We start from the raw sequence: 13,277 nt of genomic DNA, 5'->3' as shown, positions 1-13,277 counted from the left end.
CTATGTTGGGGAAGGATGTTGCCCAAAAGACTCAAATAACGTTATAACTCTGTTGAACAGTGGTTTTTATGTGAGATAATATTTTTCAATGAAAGATAAGTTGCCCCCTGAGGCAAATCTCTTCTGTCAAAATGGAAAGCTCACCCTGGTACGGGAGGGTGGATGGTGTCATGGTTAGCACTCTGGACTCTGAAAACAGGGATCTGAGTACAAATTTCAGTGGGACTTATCTGAACTTTACAATTTTCTTTTCCATTCAGTTCTTAGAAGTTTTATTTGGAACAACATCACATTTACTTATAAACATGTAAAAATCAACCTGTACATATGTATCTCTGTATATATAGCTAGATGTCTCTGTATATTTATAGGAAAATATAAACATATAGATTATAAAAATAAATATAATTAGTGGAGGTGAAAATCATGAACAGTTGTTGCCTCTCAGCATTTGAAACATGAGTTTCTACTTCTTTCTCTTTTATATGTCCAGAAATTGAGATAGTCACTTTTTACTCAGTATTGATCCAACAATACAGTTTATGTATATAAAGCATATCATATGATTTGTGAACAATGTTCAAAAATTAGAATTTGATCAGTACCTGTGATGCCTCCGACCAAAAGCTTATATTTTACGATTGGAGATCAACTGTTGTAAATCAGCATGAAAAACATTTTCTTTTCACGATTTCCATACTAATATAAAACAACATTTTTACTAGCTGAATGAGATCATCATTTGGGTTCCTCTATGTTTGATTGAAGAAAACTTCTCATTCAAAATGTGCTATTTTCGCCTTATCAATAGCGGGAAAGCTTAAAAAAGTGATGCTGTGAATCACCCATCTGAAATGCGTTTGAGAAAATCAGAATATGATTTTATAATGGCTAACTACTTTGTGAAGAAATTTGATGTCAAAGTATTTTAAAGTTTGTATTGATGTAACTTGTTCAAGCTGATGGACATTTTGAAAGCATTCAATAATTGACTCTTTCAACCTACTGGTGTTGGATTTGAGCTATCAATGAACAAAGATGAAGAAATGGAAAAGCTCAAGAGTAATAAAAAATGTCCCTCCAAGGTTTCAAATCGGATCATTGGATGCAAAGTCCAAATTGCCAACCATTGCTCTATGGAGCCACCCATGCAGGAGACAGAGACATTGCTTCAGTAGTCTGGAAATGTAGACTGTTTTATTATGCTACAGGCAAAGATGAACAGTGTGATATAACTTGTATATTCAAATAAACATTTGAATATTTAACACTTTTATAGAGAATATAGCTGAAAAGAATCAAATCACATTAAAGCTCTATCCACTATGACCATTCAAATGAGATATCTTTTTATCAATATAAGAGAAGGCCATCACTGATGCGCTCTCTTTTGTCTCAATGGAAAAGTCACTCTTGTGTGAGAGGGTTCCATGGTGTAATGGTTAGCACTCTGGACTCTGAATCCAGCGATCCGAGTTCAAATCTCGGTGGGACCTACTACAATTATGAGATTCACTGTTTAACTCATTTTTTTGAATTTGGTCTAGAAAAAACATAATATCAATGTTTTATACTGATGCGTATGAACGCATAAGTATGTATAGATGCATACATAGCTTTATCAGTCTAGATAGCTGTTAGACAATATGAACATATCAATTATTCATTAACATAAATATTGAAGCTGAACCTAGAAACTGTTCTTTCACATCCACATTGTAAACATGAGTTTATTTTCCTTTCTCATCTATATGGCCAGTAATGAGATAGTTCATTTTTGCTGATTTCTTAGCTGACAACATGCTGGACTTACACAGTGCATTTCATTGTGAATGTCTTTAAAAGTGAATTTCAGATTCACACCGTTGACATGTCTTTCAAAAGATTCAACTTTTTTGGTTGTGGATTTACTGTTGAAAATCAGTGTGTAAAATCTTTGTACGTCTGAATTTCAAGATTATTATTCAAACTGCACATCTTCGGTCCCCGTAATACAAAGTTTGACTCCTCAAGTTTTGTTTTAATGAATGTTTTGCAATGAAAAAGTTCCTTGTTCGCCTTAACAATAACAGTAAGATTTTAAAAAGTAATGTCTTGCATCAGGCCCCTGTGATGAGTTTGAGAAACCAGAGTGAGTTTGTAAAATCTCTCATTATTTTGAGCCATTTAGTTTCCAGGTATTGAAAAATTTCTATTATTTGCTCACATCTAATAAACTTTTAGAGTATAATCAATAAATTAATTGTTCACCCTACCGGTATTAGATATGTGATATTAATGAATACACTTGAAAGAAAATGATTTGGTCAAGAGTCATAAAATGGTCCCACCGCGATTTGAACTCGGATCATTGGATTCAAAGTCCAAAGTGCTAACCATTACACCATGGAACCTCCTATGTGAAAGGAGCATAAACTGCTGCAGGAATGTGGAAATGTCAAAGTTTTTAATATTCTACTGTCTAAGAGAAACTGAATTGGATTGCTTTCCTATTCTGGTAAACTTTTGCATATTGAACTATGTTGGGGAAGGATGTTGCCCAAAAGACTCAAATAACGTTACAACTCTGTTGAACAGTGGTTTTTATGTGAGATAATATTTTTCAATGAAAGATAAGTTGCCCCCTGAGGCAAATCTCTTCTGTCAAAATGGAAAGCTCACCCTGGTACGGGAGGGTGGATGGTGTCATGGTTAGCACTCTGGACTCTGAAAACAGGGATCTGAGTACATATTTCAGTGGGACTTATCTGAACTTTACAATTTTCTTTTCCATTCAGTTCTTAGAAGTTTTATTTGGAACAACATCACATTTACTTATAAACATGTAAAAATCAACCTGTACATATGTATCTCTGTATATATAGCTATATGTCTCTGTATATTTATAGGAAAATATAAACATATAGATTATAACAATAAATATAATTAGTGGAGGTGAAAATCATGAACAGTTGTTGCCTCTCAGCATTTGAAACATGAGTTTCTACTTCTTTCTCTTTTATATGTCCTGAAATTGAGATAGTCACTTTTTACTCATTATTGATCCAACAATACAGTTTATGTATATAAAGCATATCATATGATTTGTGAACAATGTTCAAAAATTAGAATTTGATCAGTACCTGTGATGCCTCCGACCAAAAGCTTATATTTTACGATTGGAGATCAACTGTTGTAAATCAGCATGAAAAACATTTTCTTTTCACGATTTCCATACTAATATAAAACAACATTTTTACTAGCTGAATGAGATCATCATTTGGGTTCCTCTATGTTTGATTGAAGAAAACTTCTCATTCAAAATGTGCTATTTTCGCCTTATCAATAGCGGGAAAGCTTAAAAAAGTGATGCTGTGAATCACCCATCTGAAATGCGTTTGAGAAAATCAGAATATGATTTTATAATGGCTAACTACTTTGTGAAGAAATTTGATGTCAAAGTATTTTAAAGTTTGTATTGATGTAACTTGTTCAAGCTGATGGACATTTTGAAAGCATTCAATAATTGACTCTTTCAACCTACTGGTGTTGGATTTGAGCTATCAATGAACAAAGATGAAGAAATGGAAAAGCTCAAGAGTAATAAAAAAAGTCCCTCCAAGGTTTCAAATCGGATCATTGGATGCAAAGTCCAAATTGCCAACCATTGCTCTATGGAGCCACCCATGCAGGAGACAGAGACATTGCTTCAGTAGTCTGGAAATGTAGACTGTTTTATTATGCTACAGGCAAAGATGAACATTGTGATATAACTTTTATATTCAGATAAACATTTGAATATTTAACACTTTTATAGAGAATATAGCTGAAAAGAATCAAATCACATTAAAGCTCTATCCACTATGACCATTCAAATGAGATATCTTTTTATCAATATAAGAGAAGGCCATCACTGATGCGCTCTCTTTTGTCTCAATGGAAAAGTCACTCTTGTGTGAGAGGGTTCCATGGTGTAATGGTTAGCACTCTGGACTCTGAATCCAGCGATCCGAGTTCAAATCTCGGTGGGACCTACTACAATTATGAGATTCACTGTTTAACTCATTTTTTTGAATTTGGACTAGAAAAAACATAATATCAATGTTTTATACTGATGCGTATGAACGCATAAGTATGTATAGATGCATACATAGCTTTATCAGTCTAGATAGCTGTTAGACAATATGAACATATCAATTATTCATTAACATAAATATTGAAGCTGAACCTAGAAACTGTTCTTTCACATCCACATTGTAAACATGAGTTTATTTTCCTTTCTCATCTATATGGCCAGTAATGAGATAGTTCATTTTTGCTGATTTCTTAGCTGACAACATGCTGGACTTACACAGTGCATTTCATTGTGAATGTCTTTAAAAGTGAATTTCAGATTCACACCGTTGACATGTCTTTCAAAAGATTCAACTTTTTTGGTTGTGGATTTACTGTTGAAAATCAGTGTGTAAAATCTTTGTACGTCTGAATTTCAAGATTATTATTCAAACTGCACATCTTCGGTCCCCGTAATACAAAGTTTGACTCCTCAAGTTTTGTTTTAATGAATGTTTTGCAATGAAAAAGTTCCTTGTTCGCCTTAACAATAACAGTAAGATTTTAAAAAGTAATGTCTTGCATCAGGCCCCTGTGATGAGTTTGAGAAACCAGAGTGAGTTTGTAAAATCTCTCATTATTTTGAGCCATTTAGTTTCCAGGTATTGAAAAATTTCTATTATTTGCTCACATCTAATAAACTTTTAGAGTATAATCAATAAATTAATTGTTCACCCTACCGGTATTAGATATGTGATATTAATGAATACACTTGAAAGAAAATGATTTGGTCAAGAGTCATAAAATGGTCCCACCGCGATTTGAACTCGGATCATTGGATTCAAAGTCCAAAGTGCTAACCATTACACCATGGAACCTCCTATGTGAAAGGAGCATAAACTGCTGCAGGAATGTGGAAATGTCAAAGTTTTTAATATTCTACTGTCTAAGAGAAACTGAATTGGATTGCTTTCCTATTCTGGTAAACTTTTGCATATTGAACTATGTTGGGGAAGGATGTTGCCCAAAAGACTCAAATAACGTTACAACTCTGTTGAACAGTGGTTTTTATGTGAGATAATATTTTTCAATGAAAGATAAGTTGCCCCCTGAGGCAAATCTCTTCTGTCAAAATGGAAAGCTCACCCTGGTACGGGAGGGTGGATGGTGTCATGGTTAGCACTCTGGACTCTGAAAACAGGGATCTGAGTACATATTTCAGTGGGACTTATCTGAACTTTACAATTTTCTTTTCCATTCAGTTCTTAGAAGTTTTATTTGGAACAACATCACATTTACTTATAAACATGTAAAAATCAACCTGTACATATGTATCTCTGTATATATAGCTATATGTCTCTGTATATTTATAGGAAAATATAAACATATAGATTATAACAATAAATATAATTAGTGGAGGTGAAAATCATGAACAGTTGTTGCCTCTCAGCATTTGAAACATGAGTTTCTACTTCTTTCTCTTTTATATGTCCTGAAATTGAGATAGTCACTTTTTACTCATTATTGATCCAACAATACAGTTTATGTATATAAAGCATATCATATGATTTGTGAACAATGTTCAAAAATTAGAATTTGATCAGTACCTGTGATGCCTCCGACCAAAAGCTTATATTTTACGATTGGAGATCAACTGTTGTAAATCAGCATGAAAAACATTTTCTTTTCACGATTTCCATACTAATATAAAACAACATTTTTACTAGCTGAATGAGATCATCATTTGGGTTCCTCTATGTTTGATTGAAGAAAACTTCTCATTCAAAATGTGCTATTTTCGCCTTATCAATAGCGGGAAAGCTTAAAAAAGTGATGCTGTGAATCACCCATCTGAAATGCGTTTGAGAAAATCAGAATATGATTTTATAATGGCTAACTACTTTGTGAAGAAATTTGATGTCAAAGTATTTTAAAGTTTGTATTGATGTAACTTGTTCAAGCTGATGGACATTTTGAAAGCATTCAATAATTGACTCTTTCAACCTACTGGTGTTGGATTTGAGCTATCAATGAACAAAGATGAAGAAATGGAAAAGCTCAAGAGTAATAAAAAAAGTCCCTCCAAGGTTTCAAATCGGATCATTGGATGCAAAGTCCAAATTGCCAACCATTGCTCTATGGAGCCACCCATGCAGGAGACAGAGACATTGCTTCAGTAGTCTGGAAATGTAGACTGTTTTATTATGCTACAGGCAAAGATGAACATTGTGATATAACTTTTATATTCAGATAAACATTTGAATATTTAACACTTTTATAGAGAATATAGCTGAAAAGAATCAAATCACATTAAAGCTCTATCCACTATGACCATTCAAATGAGATATCTTTTTATCAATATAAGAGAAGGCCATCACTGATGCGCTCTCTTTTGTCTCAATGGAAAAGTCACTCTTGTGTGAGAGGGTTCCATGGTGTAATGGTTAGCACTCTGGACTCTGAATCCAGCGATCCGAGTTCAAATCTCGGTGGGACCTATTACAATTATGAGATTCACTGTTTAACTCATTTTTTAGAATTTGGACTAGAAAAAACATAATATCAATGTTTTATACTGATGCGTATGAACGCATAAGTATGTATAGATGCATACATAGCTTTATCCGTCTAGATAGCTGTTAGACAATATGAACATATCAATTATTCATTAACATAAATATTGAAGCTGAACCTAGAAACTGTTCTTTCACATCCACATTGTAAACATGAGTTTATTTTCCTTTCTCATCTATATGGCCAGTAATGAGATAGTTCATTTTTGCTGATTTCTTAGCTGACAACATGCTGGACTTACACAGTGCATTTCATTGTGAATGTCTTTAAAAGTGAATTTCAGATTCACACCTTTGACATGTCTTTTAAAAGATTCAACTTTTTTGGTTGTGGATTTACTGTTGAAAATCAGTGTGTAAAATCTTTGTACGTCTGAATTTCAAGATTATTATTCAAACTGCACATCTTCGGTCCCTGTAATACAAAGTTTGACTCCTCAAGTTTTGTTTTAATGAATGTTTTGCAATGAAAAAGTTCCTTGTTCGCCTTAACAATAACAGTAAGATTTTAAAAAGTAATGTCTTGCATCAGGCCCCTGTGATGAGTTTGAGAAACCAGAGTGAGTTTGTAAAATCTCTCATTATTTTGAGCCATTTAGTTTCCAGGTATTGTAAAATTTCTATTATTTGCTCACATCTAATAAACTTTTAGAGTATAATCAATAAATTAATTGTTCACCCTACCGGTATTAGATATGTGATATTAATGAATACACTTGAAAGAAAATGATTTGGTCAAGAGTCATAAAATGGTCCCACCGAGATTTGATCTCGGATCATTGGATTCAAAGTCCAAAGTGCTAAACATTACACCATGGAACCTCCCATGTGAAAGGAGCATAAACTGCTGCAGGAATGTGGAAATGTCAACGTTTTTAATATTCTACTGTCAAAGAGAAACTGTATTGGATTGCTTTCCTATTCTGGTAAACTTTTGCATATTGAACTATGTTGGGGAAGGATGTTGCCCAAAAGACTCAAATAACGTTATAACTCTGTTGAACAGTGGTTTTTATGTGAGATAATATTTTTCAATGAAAGATAAGTTGCCCCCTGAGGCAAATCTCTTCTGTCAAAATGGAAAGCTCACCCTGGTACGGGAGGGTGGATGGTGTCATGGTTAGCACTCTGGACTCTGAAAACAGGGATCTGAGTACAAATTTCAGTGGGACTTATCTGAACTTTACAATTTTCTTTTCCATTCAGTTCTTAGAAGTTTTATTTGGAACAACATCACATTTACTTATAAACATGTAAAAATCAACCTGTACATATGTATCTCTGTATATATAGCTATATGTCTCTGTATATTTATAGGAAAATATAAACATATAGATTATAAAAATAAATATAATTAGTGGAGGTGAAAATCATGAACAGTTGTTGCCTCTCAGCATTTGAAACATGAGTTTCTACTTCTTTCTCTTTTATATGTCCTGAAATTGAGATAGTCACTTTTTACTCATTATTGATCCAACAATACAGTTTATGTATATAAAGCATATCATATGATTTGTGAACAATGTTCAAAAATTAGAATTTGATCAGTACCTGTGATGCCTCCGACCAAAAGCTTATATTTTACGATTGGAGATCAACTGTTGTAAATCAGCATGAAAAACATTTTCTTTTCACGATTTCCATACTAATATAAAACAACATTTTTACTAGCTGAATGAGATCATCATTTGGGTTCCTCTATGTTTGATTGAAGAAAACTTCTCATTCAAAATGTGCTATTTTCGCCTTATCAATAGCGGGAAAGCTTAAAAAAGTGATGCTGTGAATCACCCATCTGAAATGCGTTTGAGAAAATCAGAATATGATTTTATAATGGCTAACTACTTTGTGAAGAAATTTGATGTCAAAGTATTTTAAAGTTTGTATTGATGTAACTTGTTCAAGCTGATGGACATTTTGAAAGCATTCAATAATTGACTCTTTCAACCTACTGGTGTTGGATTTGAGCTATCAATGAACAAAGATGAAGAAATGGAAAAGCTCAAGAGTAATAAAAAAAGTCCCTCCAAGGTTTCAAATCGGATCATTGGATGCAAAGTCCAAATTGCCAACCATTGCTCTATGGAGCCACCCATGCAGGAGACAGAGACATTGCTTCAGTAGTCTGGAAATGTAGACTGTTTTATTATGCTACAGGCAAAGATGAACATTGTGATATAACTTTTATATTCAGATAAACATTTGAATATTTAACACTTTTATAGAGAATATAGCTGAAAAGAATCAAATCACATTAAAGCTCTATCCACTATGACCATTCAAATGAGATATCTTTTTATCAATATAAGAGAAGGCCATCACTGATGCGCTCTCTTTTGTCTCAATGGAAAAGTCACTCTTGTGTGAGAGGGTTCCATGGTGTAATGGTTAGCACTCTGGACTCTGAATCCAGCGATCCGAGTTCAAATCTCGGTGGGACCTACTACAATTATGAGATTCACTGTTTAACTCATTTTTTAGAATTTGGTCTAGAAAAAACATAATATCAATGTTTTATACTGATGCGTATGAACGCATAAGTATGTATAGATGCATACATAGCTTTATCCTTCTAGATAGCTGTTAGACAATATGAACATATCAATTATTCATTAACATAAATATTGAAGCTGAACCTAGAAACTGTTCTTTCACATCCACATTGTAAACATGAGTTTATTTTCCTTTCTCATCTATATGGCCAGTAATGAGATAGTTCATTTTTGCTGATTTCTTAGCTGACAACATGCTGGACTTACACAGTGCATTTCATTGTGAATGTCTTTAAAAGTGAATTTCAGATTCACACCTTTGACATGTCTTTCAAAAGATTCAACTTTTTTGGTTGTGGATTTACTGTTGAAAATCAGTGTGTAAAATCTTTGTACGTCTGAATTTCAAGATTATTATTCAAACTGCACATCTTCGGTCCCCGTAATACAAAGTTTGACTCCTCAAGTTTTGTTTTAATGAATGTTTTGCAATGAAAAAGTTCCTTGTTCGCCTTAACAATAACAGTAAGATTTTAAAAAGTAATGTCTTGCATCAGGCCCCTGTGATAAGTTTGAGAAACTAGAGTGAGTTTGTAAAATCTCTCATTATTTTGAGCCATTTAGTTTCCAGGTATTGTAAAATTTCTATTATTTGCTCACATCTAATAAACTTTTAGAGTATAATCAATAAATTAATTGTTCACCCTACCGGTATTAGATATGTGATATTAATGAATACACTTGAAAGAAAATGATTTGGTCAAGAGTCATAAAATGGTCCCACCGAGATTTGAACTCGGATCATTGGATTCAAAGTGCTAACCATTACACCATGGAACCTCCCATGTGAAAGGAGCATAAACTGCTGCAGGAATGTGGAAATGTCAAAGTTTTTAATATTCTACTGTCAAAGAGAAACTGTATTGGATTGCTTTCCTATTCTGGTAAACTTTTGCATATTGAACTATGTTGGGGAAGGATGTTGCCCAAAAGACTCAAATAACGTTATAACTCTGTTGAACAGTGGTTTTTATGTGAGATAATAATTTTCAATGAAAGATAAGTTGCCCCCTGAGGCAAATCTCTTCTGTCAAAATGGAAAGCTCACCCTGGTACGGGAGGGTGGATGGTGTCATGGTTAGCACTCTGGACTCTGAAAACAGGGATCTGAGTACAAATTTCAGTGGGACTTATCTGAACTTTACAATTTTCTTTTCCATTCAGTTCTTAGAAGTTTTATTTGGAACAACATCACATTTACTTATAAACATGTAAAAATCAACCTGTAGATATGTATCTCTGTATATATAGCTAGATGTCTCTGTATATTTATAGGAAAATATAAACATATAGATTATAAAAATAAATATAATTAGTGGAGGTGAAAATCATGAACAGTTGTTGCCTCTCAGCATTTGAAACATGAGTTTCTACTTCTTTCTCTTTTATATGTCCAGAAATTGAGATAGTCACTTTTTACTCAGTATTGATCCAACAATACAGTTTATGTATATAAAGCATATCATATGATTTGTGAACAATGTTCAAAAATTAGAATTTGATCAGTACCTGTGATGCCTCCGACCAAAAGCTTATATTTTACGATTGGAGATCAACTGTTGTAAATCAGCATGAAAAACATTTTCTTTTCACGATTTCCATACTAATATAAAACAACATTTTTACTAGCTGAATGAGATCATCATTTGGGTTCCTCTATGTTTGATTGAAGAAAACTTCTCATTCAAAATGTGCTATTTTCGCCTTATCAATAGCGGGAAAGCTTAAAAAAGTGATGCTGTGAATCACCCATCTGAAATGCGTTTGAGAAAATCAGAATATGATTTTATAATGGCTAACTACTTTGTGAAGAAATTTGATGTCAAAGTATTTTAAAGTTTGTATTGATGTAACTTGTTCAAGCTGATGGACATTTTGAAAGCATTCAATAATTGACTCTTTCAACCTACTGGTGTTGGATTTGAGCTATCAATGAACAAAGATGAAGAAATGGAAAAGCTCAAGAGTAATAAAAAAAGTCCCTCCAAGGTTTCAAATCGGATCATTGGATGCAAAGTCCAAATTGCCAACCATTGCTCTATGGAGCCACCCATGCAGGAGACAGAGACATTGCTTCAGTAGTCTGGAAATGTAGACTGTTTTATTATGCTACAGGCAAAGATGAACAGTGTGATATAACTTGTATATTCAAATAAACATTTGAATATTTAACACTTTTATAGAGAATATAGCTGAAAAGAATCAAATCACATTAAAGCTCTATCCACTATGACCATTCAAATGAGATATCTTTTTATCAATATAAGAGAAGGCCATCACTGATGCGCTCTCTTTTGTCTCAATGGAAAAGTCACTCTTGTGTGAGAGGGTTCCATGGTGTAATGGTTAGCACTCTGGACTCTGAATCCAGCGATCCGAGTTCAAATCTCGGTGGGACCTACTACAATTATGAGATTCACTGTTTAACTCATTTTTTTGAATTTGGTCTAGAAAAAACATAATATCAATGTTTTATACTGATGCGTATGAACGCATAAGTATGTATAGATGCATACATAGCTTTATCCGTCTAGATAGCTGTTAGACAATATGAACATATCAATTATTCATTAACATAAATATTGAAGCTGAACCTAGAAACTGTTCTTTCACATCCACATTGTAAACATGAGTTTATTTTCCTTTCTCATCTATATGGCCAGTAATGAGATAGTTCATTTTTGCTGATTTCTTAGCTGACAACATGCTGGACTTACACAGTGCATTTCATTGTGAATGTCTTTAAAAGTGAATTTCAGATTCACACCTTTGACATGTCTTTCAAAAGATTCAACTTTTTTGGTTGTGGATTTACTGTTGAAAATCAGTGTGTAAAATCTTTGTACGTCTGAATTTCAAGATTATTATTCAAACTGCACATCTTCGGTCCCCGTAATACAAAGTTTGACTCCTCAAGTTTTGTTTTAATGAATGTTTTGCAATGAAAAAGTTCCTTGTTCGCCTTAACAATAACAGTAAGATTTTAAAAAGTAATGTCTTGCATCAGGCCCCTGTGATGAGTTTGAGAAACTAGAGTGAGTTTGTAAAATCTCTCATTATTTTGAGCCATTTAGTTTCCAGGTATTGTAAAATTTCTATTATTTGCTCACATCTAATAAACTTTTAGAGTATAATCAATAAATTAATTGTTCACCCTACCGGTATTAGATATGTGATATTAATGAATACACTTGAAAGAAAATGATTTGGTCAAGAGTCATAAAATGGTCCCACCGAGATTTGAACTCGGATCATTGGATTCAAAGTCCAAAGTGCTAACCATTACACCATGGAACCTCCCATGTGAAAGGAGCATAAACTGCTGCAGGAATGTGGAAATGTCAAAGTTTTTAATATTCTACTGTCAAAGAGAAACTGTATTGGATTGCTTTCCTATTCTGGTAAACTTTTGCATATTGAACTATGTTGGGGAAGGATGTTGCCCAAAAGACTCAAATAACGTTATAACTCTGTTGAACAGTGGTTTTTATGTGAGATAATATTTTTCAATGAAAGATAAGTTGCCCCCTGAGGCAAATCTCTTCTGTCAAAATGGAAAGCTCACCCTGGTACGGGAGGGTGGATGGTGTCATGGTTAGCACTCTGGACTCTGAAAACAGGGATCTGAGTACAAATTTCAGTGGGACTTATCTGAACTTTACAATTTTCTTTTCCATTCAGTTCTTAGAAGTTTTATTTGGAACAACATCACATTTACTTATAAACATGTAAAAATCAACCTGTACATATGTATCTCTGTATATATAGCTAGATGTCTCTGTATATTTATAGGAAAATATAAACATATAGATTATAAAAATAAATATAATTAGTGGAGGTGAAAATCATGAACAGTTGTTGCCTCTCAGCATTTGAAACATGAGTTTCTACTTCTTTCTCTTTTATATGTCCAGAAATTGAGATAGTCACTTTTTACTCAGTATTGATCCAACAATACAGTTTATGTATATAAAGCATATCATATGATTTGTGAACAATGTTCAAAAATTAGAATTTGATCAGTACCTGTGATGCCTCCGACCAAAAGCTTATATTTTACGATTGGAGATCAACTGTTGTAAATCAGCATGAAAAACATTTTCTTTTCACGATTTCCATA

At 33.3% G+C, this 13,277-nt stretch overlaps 6 non-coding genes across 6 annotated transcripts; 5 read left to right on the top strand and 1 right to left on the bottom strand.

Moving 5' to 3' along the window:
- Nucleotides 1–1,424: 1,424 nt before the first annotated feature.
- TRNAQ-CUG (transfer RNA glutamine (anticodon CUG)) lies at nucleotides 1,425–1,496 on the top strand. Its single transcript has one exon. It is a non-coding gene; the product is annotated as a tRNA-Gln (tRNA).
- A 2,445-nt stretch (nucleotides 1,497–3,941) lies between these two features.
- TRNAQ-CUG (transfer RNA glutamine (anticodon CUG)) lies at nucleotides 3,942–4,013 on the top strand. The gene has a single exon. It is a non-coding gene; the product is annotated as a tRNA-Gln (tRNA).
- Nucleotides 4,014–6,458: 2,445 nt separating this feature from the next.
- TRNAQ-CUG (transfer RNA glutamine (anticodon CUG)) lies at nucleotides 6,459–6,530 on the top strand. The gene has a single exon. It is a non-coding gene; the product is annotated as a tRNA-Gln (tRNA).
- Nucleotides 6,531–8,975: 2,445 nt separating this feature from the next.
- TRNAQ-CUG (transfer RNA glutamine (anticodon CUG)) lies at nucleotides 8,976–9,047 on the top strand. Its single transcript has one exon. It is a non-coding gene; the product is annotated as a tRNA-Gln (tRNA).
- Nucleotides 9,048–11,485: 2,438 nt separating this feature from the next.
- Nucleotides 11,486–11,557, top strand: TRNAQ-CUG (transfer RNA glutamine (anticodon CUG)). Its single transcript has one exon. It is a non-coding gene; the product is annotated as a tRNA-Gln (tRNA).
- Nucleotides 11,558–12,382: 825 nt separating this feature from the next.
- TRNAQ-UUG (transfer RNA glutamine (anticodon UUG)) lies at nucleotides 12,383–12,454 on the bottom strand. Its single transcript has one exon. It is a non-coding gene; the product is annotated as a tRNA-Gln (tRNA).
- Between the last annotated feature and the right edge of the window lie 823 nt (nucleotides 12,455–13,277).

This window comes from Triturus cristatus, chromosome 5_2 (genome assembly GCF_964204655.1).
Source record: "Triturus cristatus chromosome 5_2, aTriCri1.1, whole genome shotgun sequence".
NCBI lineage: Eukaryota > Metazoa > Chordata > Amphibia > Caudata > Salamandridae > Triturus > Triturus cristatus.
The sequence above is the reverse complement of the archived record's forward strand: the minus strand, read 5'-3'. Positions and strand labels throughout refer to the sequence as shown.